Here is a 21487-nt window from a genome sequence, read left to right on the forward strand (position 1 = left end):
TAATCCTATTCAGCCAGTATTTCCACTTTCTCTAGCTTAAGTAGCCTATTGGCCTGTTTCTTTTTTTGTTGTGTGACACTGCTTATAGTGTTCCACCTCATTACTGCCTTATAGGCTTTCCATAGTGTTGTGGGGAGTGTACCGCTTTATAGTTCACTTCGAAGTAGTGTGCCATATTATCCAATATGGCACTCTGACTTCTGGCTTTAGTGGGCACCAGGGACTTAATCTCCAGGACCCCACTTCACAAATAGATTTACCTCTGAATTGTATTTTGAATAGGGCATGATTCGACAGGCCCGTGGCATGCAGACATGTTCCTTTGATGTGAGACTATTCTAAAGTTAGTATTAAACAATGATCAATGAGTAAAAATGATTTAAGTGCTTCTGAAAAGAAGGCGTACTCCCATGTTTCTGGGTAATAGTGCCTCCATATATGGCTCATGCCCATAGGCCTGTGTGGAAGTGGTGGGATGTGTCATAATTGGGGAACCCCATCTATCTATGAAATAATCCATGTTTTCCCCAATTACTGCAAGATTGTTGGGAATTTCTGGCAGGACTCCCTAGGACTCTGGCACATCTCCCAAATTTTCCTATCCACATATGATATATCTGCAGGGAACCCGGATGTGTACAAGGATGGCTGCCTCCAAAGGACCTCTACAGAGCCTGGCATGTACAGCTGATGTGAGTTCATATCTGCAGAGACGTCTACAGCTGTTGACTATGAGGTGCCACTTTGCGCACAGCTCCTCTCTTGACCTTATTAAGGAGACATGACATGCATCTCACTAGGGTGTGGGGGCTGTGCACATGCTAACACCTGTCTTAGTGAGATTCCAAGGTGGGAGAATTAACTCTCAGGACTGAGTTTGTGCCCCTGAGATATTCTGTGCTCTTTATCTTCTAAACCACTCTAACTTCTCCCCTTCCTCCCTATAATTTTAACTTTGAAGCATTTGTCCATTGATACCAATCTAGAGGATTGGCCAAAAGGAGCTTCATCCATAGATAACACTCACTCCCTTGACACCTTAAAAATCCCCTAATTATTATCTAACCATGAGCACAATTACACAACCAAACAATAATTAATCTATTGTGGGCTTTAGTGGCACCAAATCATATGGCAGAGTTAGTTGACATATGTATTGTACACATCTTCAGCCGTGTACATTTTGGGGTGAGCTGTTTACAGTTATCAAGCTTCCATCAGGAGGAGAGCACCATGTTCTTATGTCACTGGTGTTTCAGATTCATCTTCCCCGGAGTGTTCTTGCGGGCATGCCATGGCGCCCAGGAGCTCCTCATTCCACCCTACAGTGGGACAGAAGGGAGCAGTGGAACACTGCACAACACAAACTGCACTGCGGCTCTGTGGGGTTCTCTGCCTGTGACCTATGGAGGCACACCCCGCTCTGTGACCACACCCTGTTTGCAGCAGGCACAAGGCCCCATGCACCGTTGTGCCTCCTTTCAACGAGGCCCTGCTCATGACCTTACCCAGGACGGGGCCCTTATTAGCAGTGGGTATATCATGCTGAGCTTGAGGAGGGGCACAGAGGACATTTTGGTTCATGCCAACACCAAGAAAAAGAAAAAATAATATTTAAAAAAGCACTCAAAGGATGAACTACAGTAGTACTGGGGTGCTGAAACAACAGCTTGCCAGTCGCCCTTGTCCACATTGCTGTGGCTAGCTGCTGGTTAATGCAAAGCTGCAACAGCCCTCTACATCAGGGCAGAACCTGCACCTGCCGACGTCCCTCACCTGAAGCCACAGGCAGGCCCGCCAGAAGCCCAGGTGCCACCAGCTGAGATAGAACTTGCAATATGATGGATGATGCTACTGCAGCACAGGAGAAAGCATGAGCCCCCGCACCCGCAGCACCACTAGCACATGCAGGCCACTCACAAAACCCAGGCAGTCAGCTGCAACCATTCAGCGAGCTCACCGACCCCGCCACTGCTACGCAAAGATTGAAAACTTGGGTAGGCCGCCTTAACAACTACTTTTGAGCGACCACAGAGACTGACGGAGTGTTTAAGAGGTCATTGTTACTACACTCCGCAGGGGACAAAATATGCACTTTGTTCGAACACCTCTCAGGGACAGATGCAGACAATGATTACGATGTGGCAGTCAGAGCCCGGACTGCCCACTTCGGCTCCCAGATCAACCTAGACTTTGAGCGGTTCAAATTATCCCAAGTGTGCTAATGCGAAGAGGAGTCTATTGATATGGCTACAAGAGCTCACTAGCACCTGCACTGATGACGATCAACCTAAAGATAATGAGCGTGAGCAGCTCATCCAAGGCTGCCGGTCGGTAACTCTCTGAGGCCTTATCCTGTGCAAACTGGGCATCAGCCTTGATAACATCCTAGTCCCAGTGGCGTAGCTAGGCCTTAGGCCCACGAGTTTGCCAAATCTAGGAGCAAGGTGGGTGCTGGTGATTCCTGCGGCCGCCTCTCCACGACACCTGCATGTAAGAGCGGGGGTCGCCGTCTCCAAAAGTCATGCCACCTCAGGCAGATTGCCCCCGCACTCCCCCTTGCTACTCCACATCCTAGTCCTGGCCATGTACCATGACCTCTCAGCGGCACCTGCTGCCAAATGGACTCAGCACACAAATCAAGCCAAGCCAGCTCCCAACCCAACAAACAGCCCACAATCAAGACAGAGGCAGTCAATGCAGTCAATGCAATCAGAACATGTCCAGGAGGAGGAGGAACAAAACCACTGGTATGCACACCCAACACCCACTACAGAAACTATGGGTGAGAAGAGCATGGACAACTGCCGTACCCAAGGAAAAACATGCTCAAACTGTGGAGGACTCAACCACTTAGCAAGGGTTTGCAGAAGTGGGCCGAGAAACCCTGAGACCAGGGGAAGAGCGACACCCTGGAGGACAGCAAGACACCTAATGGTCAACGACACAGAACAGCAGAGCCCAACATCATGACAGGCATGGGCAGCAGAACACTTGAATGCGGGCGCCTCTGAGAGAGAGGAAATCTATCTCATATCTTTCAAGGAACACATGAATTGAAACCAGAGGCTACAACCAATGTGTGAGGTACTCATCACATGGACAGTGGTCAAGGCTCTCATTGACACAGGGGCATCAGTAAATGCCATTAGCCAACAACAATACACCAGTCTCAAGCCAATACCACTCTTGTGCCCCACCACCAATAAGATGTACACACATGAAGACCTAAATCTGCTCCTGCTAGTAGGGACAATGGACATCAAAGTGTGGAATAGAGACAAAGAAACGCCTGTGAAATTCTACATTGTTAAAGAAGAATCTGAAACTCTAGCATGGTGCCATACAGTGGAAGATCTCAGTCTGGTATTCTTCACCTGGAATTTCCAAGCCACTCAAGTGAAGGACATTATCAGACAGTTTTTGCATCTGTTCCAGAGACTAGAGTGCTTCAAAGGACCCCCTATAATATTAGACATTGACAAATCAGTGAGGCCGGTAGTTCTATGGCACTGTATAGTGCCATTCTACGTGTGCCCCATGTCGAACAAGAGCTATAGAAATTAGAGAAACTAGATGTCATCGAAAAGGTGTCAAGTCCCACACTGTGGGTATCTACGATGGGGATTGTGAAAAAGCCCAGACAACCAAGCACAATCTGATTATGCATAGATATGTGCCTTCCCAATAAGGCAATCAAGAGTAATAGGCACATCACTCCCACATAAACAATATAATAGCGGACCTTAACAGAGCCAAATAGTTCTTCAAACTGGAGTTGAATGCAAGCTACCATCAGCTAAAACTGGATGAAGGCACCAGATACATAATCACTTTTTCAACACATTTTGGCCTGAGGAGATACAAATGGCAACATTTTGGAATGTCTTGGGCAGCTGATGTATTCCGGAACACTATATGCGAGACACTACTTGAGGTACTGAACATAAGTGATGACATACTCATCTGTTCAACAACGATAGGAGAACACCACCGCTGGCCCCAATGTCAGGAAGACACTACTGGACAAGACCACCATGGCTATTTCGACCTGGACAAGCCAGCAGAACTAATCGTAGTGCAAACCCTCTGGGGTTAGGGCAGTGCTCCTCCAGGAAGTAGCACCAGGCAGCTGGACAGCTATTGCTTTTGCCATCAGAACCCTTAGCCCAACCCAGATCAGGTATGCCCAGATCAAGAGGAAAGTCCTCGTGATCAAATGGGGTTGTTGACACTTTTATCTGTACCTGTGCGGGCACAGGGTCAAGGTGATTATGTACCATCCACCGCTAGTCTCTGTTTGGAGGGACTACTCCACAACCACCTTCCCGGATCGAGCGCTAGTTCATATAGTTACAACTCTATTGATTCAACGTCCTATATTGACAGAGATCCAGAAATCCAGTGGACTTCCTGTCATGGCACCCTGTACCCAGTAAGAACCCACATGGGCACGATGATTCTCAGATACAAGAATACCTGAGACTGTTGACCCAAGGAGCATGCCCAAAAGTGTTGAGCTTCCAAGAGCTCATCTAAGTGACGCATGGGGATGGAGTAATCCAAAGGTCATCACCAGCCTCCAAGAAGGAACTTGGAAGATGTTCCTAAGTGATGCCAATCAATGGATCAGCCCAGACAAGAGCTAACTGTCACAACTCTGGAGAGTCAGGAATGACCTAAGCACCACGCCTAATGGAGTTATATTACAGGGACACCGTATTGTGATGCTAGCCTTGCCGACCAAGCAGGGCATCACGAAGCTGCCAAAATGAAAACTCGCTTGAGTGAGAAAGTGTACATCCCTGAGCTTAAAGCCACTAACATCAGTCATCACTGAAGATCACTGTGATATGCCATGGTCTAAGGTCAGCCTAGAATGGGTGCATCATGATGGTGATGATAAACAGTTACTACAAATACCCCATAGTGGAGCTGACAGAGTCTTTGGCATTCTCCGAAGTTCGCCCGGAACTGGAGAACGTCTTTGCCCTCTACGGCATCCCTGAAGAGATCAGAACCGACAACAGGCTGCCCTTCCACGGGTCAGAGTTTAATGACCTCCTGCAATGCCTAGGGGTGAACCACCAGAAATAACCCCTCAATATCCGCAGGCCAATGGTGACGTTGAGAGCTTCGTGTGCACCTTAAACAAGACCCTACAAATTGCCGTGCAGGTGGGAGCTGACCGTAAGTTCAACCTCCACAGATTTCTCTGGGCCTACCATGACACATCACACTGCACCACACAGTGCTCACCGTGGACCCTACTTCTGAAGGGGAACAAGCGTGACATGATTCATACCTATCTGGGGTGTGAAGCCCCAGAGTACAACTTGGCGAGCTCACAGGAGCGAAGAAAGCATACCAATGAGAGGGCGAGCCGAAAAGAGAAGTGTGCAGCTGCACCTTAGCCCCAGGAGAGTTAATATGTGACCACTGCCCGAGATGCAAGTTTCGCATGCCCTATGAACAAAGCCTGTGGGTTGTCACTCTCTTGAATGGCACCATGGTGACTGCCTGCCGGGGTGTAGAGACAGCCGTCAGGAATGTGCCATGGTTCAAATGGGTGAGAATCCCGGCTGACAAAATATACTTGGATGCAGGACCTGAAGATGTCCTAGATCCACTCGTAAAAGGAGCCTCCGCAATCGACACCCCAAAGGGGCCTGAAGGAGAAGACTGCTCCCCCAATGGCAGCCAGAATGCAGAGCTGAGAGGTGAAGCGAGTCCAGTATTAGTCACTGATGAATCAGTCTCCACCAGAAGCCAACAGAATAATCTCTGGCCAAACTCAAACTCTAGCAAGAGATTCAGAGACTTTGTATGTACCACTCACTCCGTCACTGATGATGCCGAACTGGACTAAAGTGGGAGCGGATGTAAGGAGCCATAGCATAACAACAGATTGAAATAAAAACAAGGTTTGAAACACATGCCACGACCTATGCCCACTCGTTGATGTCAGTTATTTTATGAGTCAAAACTGTGAATAGACAAAACGCAAATCTCCCCAGCAAATGCATTAAACACCAGTGTAGAACTTATCATTATTATTATCCCCTTAAAATTGCGAGCAAACAAAGACCTCTGCAGTCGGTGCCATAACCCTGATATTTTGAAAAGCAGCCTCTTTGTGACCTCTTATGCAAGCCAGAAGAGATTTACTATCATTTTTTTTCTTGTTGCCAATTTCGTTGAAACAGATTGTAAAAAAGAAATATATCAATTGACAGTCAGACTTTACTTTTTATGGCTCAGCCCCTCATGGTTCCACCTCCTTTTCGCTGCCACACCTTGACCCTCCAGTTTAGGGATTCCCAGGGTAAAGCTTATCCATTTGCAGCCCTCCTTCTTAAAAACAGCCTCAGGAGAAAACAATCCAAGCAGGGGGTAGGCACAGCCATAGCAGCAAGACGGACCTGTGGTTAGCGCTTTGATACCTGAAGATCGACTTTCAAAGTTGGGGTCCATCTGCAAAATTCCCGCGTGCATTGAGAGTTGCCTCTCACAGCATGGAGGACATTTGTACACTTTCTGTCTGAGTCGGTGTTGGAAAGTAGGGGGATCATGCTGGATCCAGATTCTGGCAGCTATTTCTGGGCTAGATCTGGGATCCGGCAGACCCAAGGAAACATGCTGAATTTGTCCTGGTGTTATTTTCTGACATGGGACATAATGCAGCAGCTCACACGTATTATATGCATTCTGGTTGGAAAAGCAACCTGCAGGCAGCAAGAGGTTTTTCATATTTTAACATTTAGCTGGACCCAAAATAAAGGCCTGTATACAGGACCAACAACGCTCCTTTTCATCAAGTATCATTCTGGCTGGGAGCCATCTGGGCCTAACACTTAGATGTCAATGCAATGGAAGGAAACAAAGGCACTCAGCTTGTTATCACTTCACAAGTACTTAAGAGAAACCATAATTTAGAGGCAGATTTTTACCTCTGTTCACATCCCCTGTGTGAGAGATTTGCCTGCACTGTAAGAATGCAAGAATTATCTGTTTGAGAAATTAAATATTGATTTAAATTGCACCTCCAATTTTTATGTAATTCTTTTATAGTGCTACTCATTCCACTGTACGGTGTCAGTGTGCATTACATCACACGCAGAGGCCCAAGTATGTAAATCAATGTACAAGAAACGTCACATAAGAAAATGAGGGCTATGAGGTGTAGGAATCACATATCTTCCATACTTGCAGACATTATATGGTGAGAGCGAGTGGTCGGGAGAAACACAACGTCCGGATACAAAAAGTAACACAGTGATTGTGGTTGTCTGTACTAACAACCTTTATTATTCAACAAAACAAGCCTTCTTTGCTATCCTAAAATATCAACGGATTGAGAAATAAACAATAAGGATCCAAACCCATGACCCACAGTTTACATGCAACTCCTTGATGCTGCTAAATAGATGACTGTGCTATATTGAAACTTATAAACTGGAAGTAACAAAATGAGCTCAGTGTCAAGTAGTAGCCCACTAGTCTATCTAAATAAAATACAAATCTGTGATCTATGTGTTACACAATGCGCTTTGCAGCAGGCACATTTACCCTCTATGTTACATTATGAGTCAAAACTGTGACTTGACAAAACACAGAACTCTCCTTAAATGGTGTTAACCAGTAGAGTTATCTTTCCGCTATTATGATCCTTTCAAAATTGTTGGGCGCACAATGGTCTCTGCAGCAGTGCTTTAACCCTGTAAGATATTTTAAAATGCAGCCTCTTTGTGACCAATTAGGTAATCTAGAGCAGATTTACTGTCACATATAAACTATAATTTCTTTGCAGCAGATTTTTTAAAAATACATGTTAAGTTGGCTGTCAAGCTGCTTTTTTACCTCCACCCCTCGTGTCTCCACCCTCTTTCCTCTGACACCTTGACCCCAGTTTATGGGTTCCCAGTAATTTTTTTCCAAATCCAGCACTGGTCTGAGTACCCACACACATCAGAATGGTAGTGCTGGTCCTTGGGGGCAGCAGTGAAAATGCCAAATTTGGGCTCCCTCTCGTACGACATTTTCAACAGCAACTGCTCCCTTTCAGTGAAACCACAACAAACTCTAAAATAGGGATGGCACACCCTCGCCTCTCTGATTGATGTCCTGTTACCACCCTTCTCACAATGAGGCCCTATGGGACATGCCAGTTTGCAGTATGAGGTATTTAAGCAGTAAATGTTGATACTTTACAGAAAGTAATTGAAGTGCCAAGTATATGGTAAAGTAGTGGGGCAATGTATCTTTCACTTGTTTAATGTTGAGTGATTCTGCTTGTTTTCAGCCCCAGAGTAAACCTACTCGGTTCTGTCTGTTTTGAATAGGCATTGCAATGTATACCAAGCACTGGAAAAGCCAATCAGTCTAGGAAATGCGAGGGTAATTGGCTTTGTCAACATCTGTGTTTTTTGCCGTGTTGTATAGCAGCGTCATAGCGCTTTTTTCCCTGAATCTCAGCAATACTGAACAGCAGCCATGCTGCTATACAACATGGCTTAAAGACATTGACAAAGACAATAGCTCTCGCATTGCAGAGACCCATTGACTTTGTCAATGATTGTTTTTCTTATGGCGGGTGGGGAGCAGGGGCAACGCACACAACATGAGGGTAGGGGATTGGAGATTAGAAGCAACATAGACAACGGAAGGGTGGAGTTATAGCCCAAGAAAGACACTCTCACAGTAACATTGCACCAAGGCGTGTAAAGTGCAAAGTACTCCGTGGTTAAAGCACACATGAGTAGGATGCTCTCCTGGTAGCTCATGAACCTTGCTTTCCTGCTAACTTCATGGCTTATTAGCCCCATCTGATGCTCCTGAGCTTCTGGAACTGTTCTGTCAGGCTACTAGAGTAAGGGGCGGAGTATAGAACACCCAGGTTTTTTTTTACTTTGCATTCTGGGACTTTTATTTCTTTCTTTCTTTATTTATAAAATGAGGACTACAAGCATCAGACTGTAAAGAAAAAAAAAGCTGGCCTGTATTCACTACTCACACATGGGCTCGTGAAATTTGAGAACTCTGTGGGCTTCCGGAGAGCCTGATCACTATTGGCAAACTTGAACGAGGTGCTCAAGCAAATAAATAAAGCCAGTGAAACAAAGTGAGAAAAGAAGGAACATGAGTGGGAAAGAAAAAAGCAATGAACTGGAAATTGAGACATCAAGATAAAACAAATCATTTTTACAGAGCTGCATCTGCTTAACCTTGTTCTCTCCATGCTCGGTATCTCCTGTATTTACACTTTTTACTTTTGTGTCTCAGGCCTTCTATGAAAGGCAGAAGTGCAAGTGGCTGCTAGGACCAAGTGTCGGAAGCAGCTATCCCTTCAATTCTCAGCAGCTGGTTGGAGGGGGTGCTAATTGTAATGACGTCACTGCACTACTGAAGTCCGGGAGGTGAGGCTGCTTTAGGCTCAGCATAGCCCAAGTTCATATTAGTGTTAAAGAAGTGCAAATTACTACTTTCCATTTAAAGCACACAAAAGTAGGACTGCGACTGAGAAAATCGTGATTTGCTTGTGGATGCAAAGTGCAGGGAAGTAGGGTTGAGAAGAAACAAAAACAAGCATTTACAATGCAATGGTCTCGGCAATATTATAGGTAGAGCTATTGGTATTGCTCATTATTTTTTTATCATTTTTGTATCGCTAAATAAATGGCATTGTCATTAGCTTTTTTTTTGCATATGTGATACCTATTGAATTAGCAGAGAGAGAGTGAGGTAGTGAGATAGAGAAAGAGTGAGGTATTGAAAGAGAGTGAGGTAGTGAGAGAGAGTGAGGTAGATAGAGAGTGAGGTAGTGAAAGAGTGAGGTAGTGAAAGAGTGAGGTAGTGAGAGAGTGAGGTAGTGAGAGTGAGGTAGTGAGGGAGAGGGATGTTGCAAGGTAGTGATATACAAGCATAGAGTGATGTTGTGACCCCCTCACCGTGGACGTGAAAAAAAGATCTTCACTTGTGGCCACTACCTTTGGAGGTACTCCTTTGTGGTGCATACAGCCTCGAAGTAGCTGAGCTGATCATAAGATACATTCATGATTCATCACCTGCTCGTTGCCTGAAAGTGCGGGCAGTGGGGCTCCGCCGCCGGGCAGGAGGGGTGAAGGGCAGAGCTCAGACTCTAAATGTAGCAGGTCTGCAGTGATAAAACTGCTGCACGGGCAGCTGCCGCCAAGTATTATCAGCTGCGAGACATTTTTTCAAGCGTCAATAAATACAAGTATATTACAAAGAATTTGATATAACGTTTCTAATCACGTGGTATAGTTATTTCACAGTTTCATAAATACAGAACTGAAGCACGTTCACAATAAGTTACCACAAAGTCATTGTTGTTGCTCAGTCATCTTCTGCAGCTAACAACCATTGATAAAGCCAACAGTCTGGGCTTGTTTTAATATGTGCAGGCCGGTTCAAGTGCACGCCTGTTCTATTATACATCTGGATGCAATTACAGAAAGAGGCACTGTGACATATGGCCCTATTTCGCGTACCAGTGCATTCTACTCTTAGCACGCACCGCACGCTTATTAAATCATACGTGACTAGGGCGGCATTCTCTGTGGTTTTTACTGATCTGTTTAAAATATTGCATATCATACATCCACGTAACGTTTATTAAATATTTAACGACCGGCATGTGGCACTTTAGAAAGCCTCTCCCTTCGAGGAGCGGTACGGTACAGTATGGCCAACTGTCTCTTGCATATAGCGCACATAGCCCTAGCGCGCTTAGCAACACCATAGGTGAGCAGGCAGGCTGACTCACTTTAGGTTTTAAATGTCCGGTTTTAATATGTTATATGCAAATTTATCTCAATGATTTTCATGCTGCAACGTCGACGCTTGTTTGTAATGATTGTAAGTAATTAAGCAATAAAGAGTTACACAAAAAGAGGCAGCGAAATTCTTGTCAGGCAGCTGAGATTTTTAGCTTACATGTTTAAACTGCGCACTTTATCACATAGGTTACACCCCTTTGAGACTCACCATCCCCCCCGTTTTTTCAACCCACTAAGAGCTCCGAGTATAGGTAGGCAGACCTCCCCTCCCCCCAGGTGAGTGTGAAGAGGGTTCATTACTTGTCCCGTTCCCCGCGCCGAGCAGCGCTTCGCCACCTGCCCAGGTGCTGCACCTTTCATGGCGCTGCCTCTGTCACAGAGTTGTAATCTGTGTTGCTTTAATATGATTACATTATCAGACAATGGTTGAAATTGGCTGATCCTAAATTCCGCCCACTGAGGGACGCGTGCATTTTCCCGGTTGGAACCTCAGACTCTCCCCTGGGATCGGCGATTTCAGGCCCTCGGAGGCTCTTCGCTGTTCTCAAACCCTCATTGCCTGCTTCTATCGGCGGACCCTCACCTTCCCATAGAATTGGAGTCCTCAGACCGGAAAACGGAAAGCGGCGAGAAACACTAGTGAGCGGGCGAGGGGGAGCTGAAGGAAGAGAACGAAGGAGAGATGGAAAGATCGGGAGACGACGACAGCGTGAAAGGAGGGGTAAAGAAGGAAAGAAAACTAGAGGGGCATGAAGAAAGTAAAGACATGAAAGGAAAGAAGGTAAAGGCATGAAAGGGAACGGCGAGAAGGAAGCGTCCTGGGGTGAGACTAGAGTCGGAAAGAAAAAGAGGTGAATGGAGGCAGGGCGAGGAGTGCGCGCTTGGACACTGAAGGACTGGTAATGAATGGCCGGAGGCGGAAAGTGAAGGGAGGGGCGAGTGGAGAACACACGGCTGACTTTGCTAAAGGCGAATGGAAAAAAAAAGAGCAAGGACGAACAAACAGGCAAAATGCCTTACCTATACGCACAACAGCAAGAAGATCCTCACGGCCGGAGGACAGCAAAAAAATGGCGGATGGAAGCTCCGAAACTTTTTCGGATTCGGGGGCGTGTTCCTGCTGTTCTAAAAGGGCGTGGCTAAAAAGTGGAAAGAACAGCATAAACACGCCCCCGAATCTGAAAAAGACGGAGCCTATTTGGAGGGACGGCTCTCTCCTCCAACGGCGGGCCTCCGTTTAGGAAGCCAGCCAATGGAGGAGAAGCAAAAAGAGAGGCGGGCTAAGGAGCCACTCTAGGAAACATTAAATCTCGACTTCCGGTTCTGCCTTCGGCAGACCGGTAGTCCTCGACCTAAAAAGCCGAACACGAGCAAGAGGGGGTGAAGAAGAACCAAATGGGGGTAGGGGGTGAGAGGGAAAATAAGCAACAGCAATGGGGGTGGGTGAATGACAACACGAGCACTCATATGGAGTGCTTAAACATAAAAGAGTATCTCTGAAAGCGAAAGCAGTTGATGGACAGAAGTACTCGGTCCATGCTCTAGGGGAGGGCCAAACACAAGAAGAGGCATGACGCATGCATGCCATGGCAAACTGCAACAAAAGATATGAGAGCAGCATTGCAGCTAACAAATGGTAAGCGTGTGGGCGGTCCATAGCCCACTAACTGTAAGCAAAATGTTTCAGAGACAACGCATGCGCTGCCTAGCCAAGACCTAAAAAGCAAATATACTCTACATGTTTGCATAAAGCATGAAACAGCGGCTTCCTTAGAAGTTAAACTACAATTTGCTCCAATTTCCCCAATACTTCGCTGTCACATATATATATATATATATATATAATTTTTTTAAGTAGGACATTTTTGCATTTCCACAGACAACAAACATTTTACTTTCATAGAGAAGACTTCATCTGAATAGCTACTAGATCTCTCTTGGATTGACATAATTAATGAACAGCGACATCGGAGGAATTCTAAGGAGTAACCAAAAGGTGATGGGGGGAAGACATGAATTGATTTCAGCCTCTATCCATTGTTTGCCGTCCCACTTCAGACAGGAACCAGCCATATGCAACACAGCCTTGGTCCTGCCCCAGTAGGAACAGACAAGCTTGCACTGCCAGGCCTGGTCCCTCTTGAACAGGAATACAACATACAGCAAATAGAGGAATCCCATTGACATGATTCCATGAAGGGAAAAATCCCGCAGCTCCTTGATGCTGGCCCATAGATGACCGAGAAGTAACAAAAGAATCGCTGTGTCAAAAGCAGAAGGCCAGTTACCTATCTACATCGAATACAAATCTGTGATCTGCATGTTGCACAATGTCCTTTGCCGGAAGTATTTAACCCCCTATGCTACATTATGAGTCAAAACTGTGACTGGGTAAAACACAGAACTCTCCTGTAACCGCACTAACTACCAGAGTTATTTTACCATTATTATAATCCCCTAAAAATTGCTGGGCACACACAGGTCTCTGTAGCAGCAGTAGGTGTCTTAATCCTGGAAGATATTTTCAATACAGTCTCTTTGCTAAGTAAGCCAGGACAGAGCTACTGTCACATTTGCCCTTGTTGTCAATTTCCTTAAGGCAGATTAAAAAAACTAAAAATTATAAATTGACCATCAGAATATTTTTTCATGACTCTGCCCCCTCATGACACACACCACCCCCTTTTCTCTGCCACACCGTGACCCCCAACTTAACAGCACTCCTCGCGATTGTGTGCAATACAATGAGAGTACTGCGACTCACAGCCGTCGGGTACTGCGACTCACAGCCGTCGGGTACTGCGACTCACAGCCGTCGGGTACTGCTACTCACAGCCGTCGTGTACTGCTACTCACAGCAGTCGGGTAGTGCGACTCACAGCCGTCGGGTACTGCGACTCACAGCCGTCGAGTTCTGCGACTCACAGCCGTCGGGTACTGCGACTCACAGCCGTCGTCGAGTACTGCGACTCACAGCCGTCGGGTACTGCTACTCACAGCCGTCGGAGGGTCTGTCCCCCAGCCTTAGCTCAAAGACATGTTTCGACTTGGAGAAAAATGTCCCAATCCACATCCTGGCGTTGTCTTAATGGGGAAAACCATTCAAGCTTTTATGCAAATTAAACGTAAATGAGAGCCAGGACTAGTAAATGAGCTCAATTATGTCCAGAGTGGTTACATGCCGACGTTAATTATTCATCCTGACAGCTGAAGCTGCGGGGGGTCGACGAGGCTGGGACTGGGATGTCTTGGAACAGGTTCGCCCAGGCTTCATTTGTGATGATGTCACTCCAACGCAGCACGGTTGTGTGGGAATAAAAACACTAAACTCCCCCCCCCCCCCTCCCGCTCTCCTCCCCTGTCCAGTGTCATCTGCTATTAGACAGTACATGAAAAGCAAACCCTTGTCCACAAGAGCCAAGGCCTTTGGAGTGCACACATTTAGCATCGCCCTCCACAGCTTTACCGGTGCAACGCTGAACCATCATCACGTTCTGCTCTTATGCATGCAAGACAAGCTATGCACCCTTTTTTGATGAAGTGACCCTCTTTCTACAGTAGATGCATGGCACTGGAATTATGCAGGGGGGGGGGCAAATTGTGCGGCAGAGATGACTAGTTATGCTGTTTAGTGCGATATATTTTGTGATAGTACTACTTCATTATTTTGTAAATTTCACACGTTAGCACTAGCTTGCAAAGGTTTTGCTTCATTAGTACCAGTTTAATACCCAAAATACAGCAACTGAAAGGTGATCAGTCAGCCTTTGCATTATTTAGTAATGTTAGAGTTTGTTAAAATCTGAAATCTCTACAGCGGATGATGGATTATGTTGCAAATGCAGAAAATCTGAAACTATGCAGAAAGTACAGCAGCCACAGAATGACATAATTCCAGTGGCCCTGAGTACATGCAATAACTTGATAATACTGAAGGGTAATGTTTGCACTCCGCACCTCACAGCTCAGAAGCATGTGCTCCAATGTAGGTGACAGCACCATGTCACAATACTGGTGCCCCTGTCCCATACAAACATTTTGTGCGCAGAAGTATTTTTTGTGAGTGCATAATTCCTATGAGACAGTGGGTAGTCTATAATTATGTGCCCTGTGGTACATCTGTGGCATGCCTATACCCGCAATAGCATCAACGGTGTGGTTGCCCTTAGCAACCACTGACGTCTAGTTTAGTGTCTAATCAAAAGCTACACATTAGTTATGTGCTGAACACCAAGTAAAAGACAACGTGGTAGGAAGGTACTGCAAAAGGTAGTGGGCGTAAGGTGAGAATTAAACAGGATAGGGTGGAAAACAATCTTGAATCACTGGCCAGTGCACAGGATAAGACTGGACCCTCGCCACCTCCTTTCCTGGACCCAGAAAGATTCCATCTATAGAAGGCATTGCTGAAGGAAAGACAAGTCAAGAACTCCTGCTGACACCAAGGGCCTGGAGCTGCTCTCCAAAGGTGAGGCGGATGGGACCCTGTTTGCTTGCTTTAGGGAAACAAAAAGCAGGTGTGCTTCTGACTTCAATAAAGCCCGACTGACTAGGGGGGACTGGACCCTTCAACAGCCTCGGCTAGAGAGAGCCTTGGTGCCTAGAAGCTTGCCTTGAGGATTTGGGGCTGCAAAAGTGACCTTGAGTAACATTCCTGCAATTGAACAAAAGTGGTACTTAGTCTTTTTCCACCTCTAGAGGACTACACCAAAGTGCTTAGGATTGCCCAGGGAGGTTGCGTTTAAGGTGAGCAGGGTCACCAGTTGCATCCCACTCTGGGCTTTTTATCACACTAAAAACAGGTTCAGCTGGACCTCACACAAAATGTAACCAACTTCATGTGGTCATGGACTGCTAAAGCTTACCGCCTTTCTCTGCTGGAGGACTTTGAGAACCAAAGCCTGAATTTAAAACCTTGGACCTAGGCGAGGCAGGAAATCTCTTCCAGTGATGAAGCTAACTGGGTAACTATGAAATCCTGATTTTTTTGTTGTTGCAGATTTATGTAGCGAAAACTCGACCCGAAGGTATTGGAGTGCTTTACATGAGCACCGGTTACGTTACACAAGGACACATTTTTTTTTTGTTTGGGTAGGCACAGGGAGATTAAGCGATTTGCCCAGAATCACAGGATGTGCACGAGACACCATGGCTCGAACCTTGGTTTCCCAGCTCCAAAGTCAGCAATCTAGCCGTCAGACCACATCCTCTCCCCAGCTCTTCTTGCTCACAGCTTTTGGTGTCAAAGCCAACAGCTTCAGTGGAAGCTCGCCAATGACATCTCCAATTTAGAGCGACCCTCGCCGGCTTCAGCCTTAGATCATATCCCATGGGATGACTTTGGCTTCCAAAAAATAGATTTAGGCAAAAGATAAAAACTTTGGGACAATCTGTCTTCTGTATTCATGCTCCATCTAATGTGGTTCGCCTAAAATAGCACCTCATCGTGAGCAAGCACAAACTGTTACTTCTGATTGACGCCTTACTTCTTCTTGGCACTATTTGCTTTAAAACTTTAAAAATTCATATCTCCAGTTTCTCTAATCCGATTTGAATCATTTTGATGATATGATTTGTGCTGATTAATATTTTCTCTACTTTTCTAAATTTGCTTGGTATTTTATTTTGTTGTTTTCTTGACTTTAACATTGCTGTCACTTCTTGAATTTAACACATACTTCTCTTGAGATTTAATTCGAATTGTACCATAATTATCCAGGATTAAGAAGGGATTATTTTAAAAGCTGTCCTTTGGATTCACTTGATTGTGTTTATTACGTTGGAGTTGAACCTTCCCAAATAAATGACCCAATTTCTGACACTGCCAAAACCACGGACCTTGTTTGTGGAAACAATAATGTTGTTGCCTGAAATAGACAGAGCGCCTTGGTAGTCCACATTACGACAAATGGAGCGTAAAGTGCGGGCAGGAGTAAAGGAATCGAAGTATGTTGTTTCCAACTGCCTGTACTGCAGATTCAGGATAGTGGAGGTGCCTAGCCTCCTGTGCACAGCATAAGCTGCAGTGTGTGCACTAACTCACTGAGTTACTTGCTTAGTGCATATAGTATACGTTGCACAATTCTTTAAAAAAATACACAGGGGAAAACGGGATCTCCATATGGCCCATGCTGTTGTGCACAGAAAATTTACATAGAGCTATCTTGTATTTAAAGGGCATGAGATGATTTAACGGTTAAGTGTGGAACCAGGAGCCATATGTTATAAGATAAAGCGCTGAGTTATTTGGTGATCCTGGGAAAATCACATTGGGGCAGATGTATCAAGCATTTTTGAGTTCGCAAAAGGGCAGCTTCGCAGAATCTGCCCATTTGCGAACACAAAAATTGCTTTTTTCCGATGCAGCAAACCTAATTTTGCGATTCGGTAACCTGTTACCAAATCGCAAAATGGTTTTGCGATTCGGTATTAGGAAGGGGCGTATTTATGGCGTCCCTTCCTAATACGAATCACATCGGTATGTATGAATGTTTTGCGACTGCAATTGTGAATCCTTGTGATTCGCAATTAGGGAATCGCAAAATCCTAGCAACATACATCTGGCCCATTGTCCCTCTATTCCTTAGCTCCTCCTCTGAGGACAAATGAGACATCTTAGCAACATGCTGTTATGAAGTACTACTGAAAAGTGAATTAGACATAAATGTAAGACTATTAATGGATTATGGATGTGGAAAATTATGAACACCCTGTGGCATAATGTCAGAACTGTTTTTACTGATAGAAAGCCTGCGATTCGCAAAATCACAGACTTTGCAACCTTAAAAGCCCTACTGTAGTAAAAGTACTCTGTGAGCCAGAAAAGGCTTTCCGATTTCCAAAGTGCTTTGCCCTTATTCTGACTCTCAACGAGTAGGGGCATAAAGGGGGCTTACCCCTCCCCATTGCAAGTTGCAACTACGTGACTAGCGCTTTTCAAACGTATTTGTGACTGCCAACCATTGAGAGTGTCTGAAACAATGATTTCCAAGAGGAAAGACTTGAAACAAGGCCCTGCTGTAACAAGGGCCTGTGATTCACAAACCAGTTGCCAACTGATTTTCGAGTGCAAAATGATGTCTTTGTTATGTAGCACAGGCTCAAAATAGAATAGCAATGTCACAACATAGTGATTTCGCAAATTGTGGCTGTCGATTCTGATTCTCAAAACGTGATTTCTGTATCACGAATCACAAACGCTCTGTAGGAAGCAGTCACGACTAGTGAATATTTGTAAAATCAACACATTTTATGTGAAAAGTATCATCCAGTGGAAAGCAGCTGGTCGTAACCTAGTGCAAAGTATAAGAAAGGACTCAAATGTAAAACAAATTTACACAATGGTTGTTTATGCAGTGGTGACGTGGATGCAGAATCTAAAAACAGAACAGATGAGAAGGGGTGAATGGAAAGGATTTTTCAGTCAGAGGGTGACAATGTTTGATCAGACAGAGCAGGAGGCTTATGCACATTACAGACTGAGTAGGCAGGTGTTATTAGAGTTGATGGATGGCCTGCATCCCATACTACAGAGGCAAACACCGCGCAGCCATCCACTCCAGCACACATCCAGTCACTCTGTTTCCTGCACCTGCTTGCCTCAGGTAGCTGCCAAGCGATAGTACCTGTAGCAGGTGGGATTTCACAAAGTGCCCATTGGAAGGTGTTTAGGAATTTTATGGATGCCAGGCACATTTCATTCCTCCGCACCCCTTTTGAGATTAATGCGACTAACATTGAATGTTATGCCATGGCTCAATTTCCACATCTGATATGCTTTCTGGGTGTCACGTACATACATGTGACCCCTTCCGTAAACTAGACACAAGACAATGTAATACGGTTATCTTCACATGTTTGAGTGGTGTGAACACGTAGCTATCCGCTAGATGCGTGAGACTTCCTCAAAGAAGCACTAAAGCTACTGAATTTACGTGGAAGAGTTTTTAACTCTCTTCCCTGTCGAAGAGTCATCCATTTTTAGTCAGACTACACTTGGTTCCTGGACTTTTGCTGTAGTTTTCAAAGAGATGTCCACATAGCAAACAAGAGGGGTCCGCGTGGGAAGTCGTATTCGTATTCCATACTTCCTATGGCAGTATTCTTTCAGCGACAGCGCTGTGTCCTAGAGCACACCGCCTGTGTCCTGGAACAAGGTTGAAGAGGCTGGGCGGCCATGGCTTGCTGCGTGCTGGTGTAGATTGGTAGACCCCAGCCAACATGCAGCTCTTTTACTATTCCGCTGTGGCATTCAATCACAATAACAATAGAACATATGTTCCTGCCATTGGACAAGCTGCAGAGACGCTGTTTGGGGGTTTTGCTTGGCGCAGTTTTATAACAATAATTTATCACTAGGCATTTCCTTTTTATAGCTCTCGTGGTATTCCACAAACCTTCTGTGTATAGAGTAAGTTGTTATTTTGTGCTTCATTTGTCAAACCTTCTGTGTATGGAGTAGGTTGTTATTTTCGCTTTATTTGATGTCCCTTTTAATCTTATGTGGTTGTTATCGCACCTTGCACTTTAGTGGATCGGGCTCCCTACAGAGCTGAGAGCTGCTACATATATCTACGGATTATGCCATGAATTGTCTCGGTACAGTTTTATTTGTTTTAGCTAGATTGCTGTTTTTTATTTATATTGTGCTGGTTTTAAATAATTTGACACAATAAAAGTCTATCTAATCTAACCCTCAGGGAGTGAGTACCTGTACAGAAATCTAAAGAACCTACGTTCATTAAATTTACAGGCGGAAACTAATGCTATATAAATTATCACCAACCAGGTGCAAGGTATCCGGGGACTACACATGACTTCTTGTTGCAACATTCTGCTCACTACGACCAACTCACAAGGAGAGGCCCTGGTAGTGGTTATGTGCTACACAGCATTGTCATGACCACAAGGGCCAAATCATGTCTACATGTCAGGTAGCAGGACGTATGTGATATATCCATGGACTATGTTACCATACCTCAATCAATGGACCCCGAGGACATGCAGATGCACACAGCACACACACCAGATCTGTCATCGGCATACGGAAGGGTGGCTATCACTCGCTTCACAGGAGCGGAGGGGCACTGGACTATAAACCTAATAAAGGTGGTAAAATGATAACAACTTGTGCACTGTTATACAAAGTTCCCAGGTGGAAGAGCCGGCCATTTTAGTCCACAAATGATGAAGATGAACACCCCTCCTTTCCAGACACAGAGTTAGCAGGGGGGCTAGGGGCACAGTGGCTTCCACTTCTTTCCAGGTTCACCCACACTCTTGCAGAGCTTCTCCCTCTGGGACGCTGGTTGCATGTGAATTAAGTTTGTTTCTTTTGTATTTGCCTCTAGGATCTCGAAAGTGTGGTTGGCTGGGGTGAAAAACAATCCCCTCCAGGACCTTTGATGTGCATGTGTTGGGACGGGGGTGAGGGGGTCACTGCCCATGTGCTCATAGAATGCAGCATGTGAAAGAAGAAACAACATACACTCCTGTCATTTGTGGCTCAGCATGAAGGTAACTGTAGGAAGGTGGATATCTGACTATGGTTACCCCCAACTTTTTGCCTAGTGTCTAGCTGGTTTTTCGACTTAGTTGGCCTGAGATCCTGCCATTCAGGGTCTCAGGCTGTCTGCTCTCTCTTTAAAATGGACTCCATGTACTCTAGGTACATTCCCAATTGGTAAGGATCACCTTATTGGACCCTGTACAGTGTACCCTAGGTACCCAGGGCATAGGTGTACCCGAGGCCTCCCAGGGGCTGCAGCATGTATTATGCCATCCCTGGTCTGGCCTTCCAATCAGACACAACTGGCTGATCACTCAGCTGGGGCAAGGTCGTGTAATCACCCCTTGCTTAGATATAGTATACCTATATCTACCCTTAATATAGATACAAGTGTACCTATCAGCCACTCCTATGGCAGGCCTTAACAATCCTGGAGGCAGAGTGCTTGGTAACATGTGAGATGGTGCTCTAGCATGAGCTGGGCCTGTCTGCAGCTTTCGGAACCATGCCCTTATAGCTGTTCTATGATATAGCCTACCATATACTCTTAAAGTACCTTATAATCTTAAACGGTTATGGTAACTATGGTTTGGCTTTATCAAAACATGTCGTGTAAAGTGTCTAACACTTTGGAATACTACCCCCATACCATTTCTGGTGATGAGGATAGTATTCCCTCCTTCTAGAGGGAGAGACATGTTAAAATCCTACTTTGCTGTTTAACTCTAACCAAAGCCTCAGCATCACAAAATGGATGCTGCTGCCACAGACACGAGTCTGACCTCCTGCTGCTGGGAGTGATCCCGGCAAGGGAGGCTTGGACACTCCAGCCCCAGTCCTGGCGCGAAACTGGACAAAGGGAAGGGGGTGTAACCACCCCCCTCCCAGGTCCCACCCATAAGGCGTGGCCTAGCAGGCAACCCAGCCCCCCAGATTAGTATAAGAGTGGTAGCTGGGCCCCAGGAGATTAGATTATCCTGAACCTGCAACTTGAACAGAAACTCTGGACCTTCGACATTCGACGAAAGAAGAAGACTGAAGAATCTCCCTTGTGGCCAAGCAGTGGCTACCCTGTGCAAACAGGCACCATCAAGAGACTTACCCTTTGCTTTGCTGAAGTTCTACGAGGGACCGACTGCAGAGCCCGACCAGAGCCTTGACTTCCAGACTTCTACGACCC

At 45.6% G+C, this 21487-nt stretch overlaps 1 long non-coding RNA gene across 1 annotated transcript in view; it reads right to left on the minus strand.

Moving 5' to 3' along the window:
* The window catches only part of LOC146860677 (uncharacterized), a 46236-nt gene extending 34303 nt beyond the window's left edge, over positions 1-11933 (minus strand). The window contains exon 1 of the long non-coding RNA XR_014978848.1: positions 11820-11933. This is a non-coding gene — a long non-coding RNA (uncharacterized LOC146860677). The remainder of the gene's footprint in view (positions 1-11819) is intronic.
* Positions 11934-21487: the final 9554 nt, after the last annotated feature.

This window comes from Triturus cristatus, chromosome 3_1 (assembly GCF_964204655.1).
Source record: "Triturus cristatus chromosome 3_1, aTriCri1.1, whole genome shotgun sequence".
In the NCBI taxonomy this organism is placed as follows: domain Eukaryota; kingdom Metazoa; phylum Chordata; class Amphibia; order Caudata; family Salamandridae; genus Triturus; species Triturus cristatus.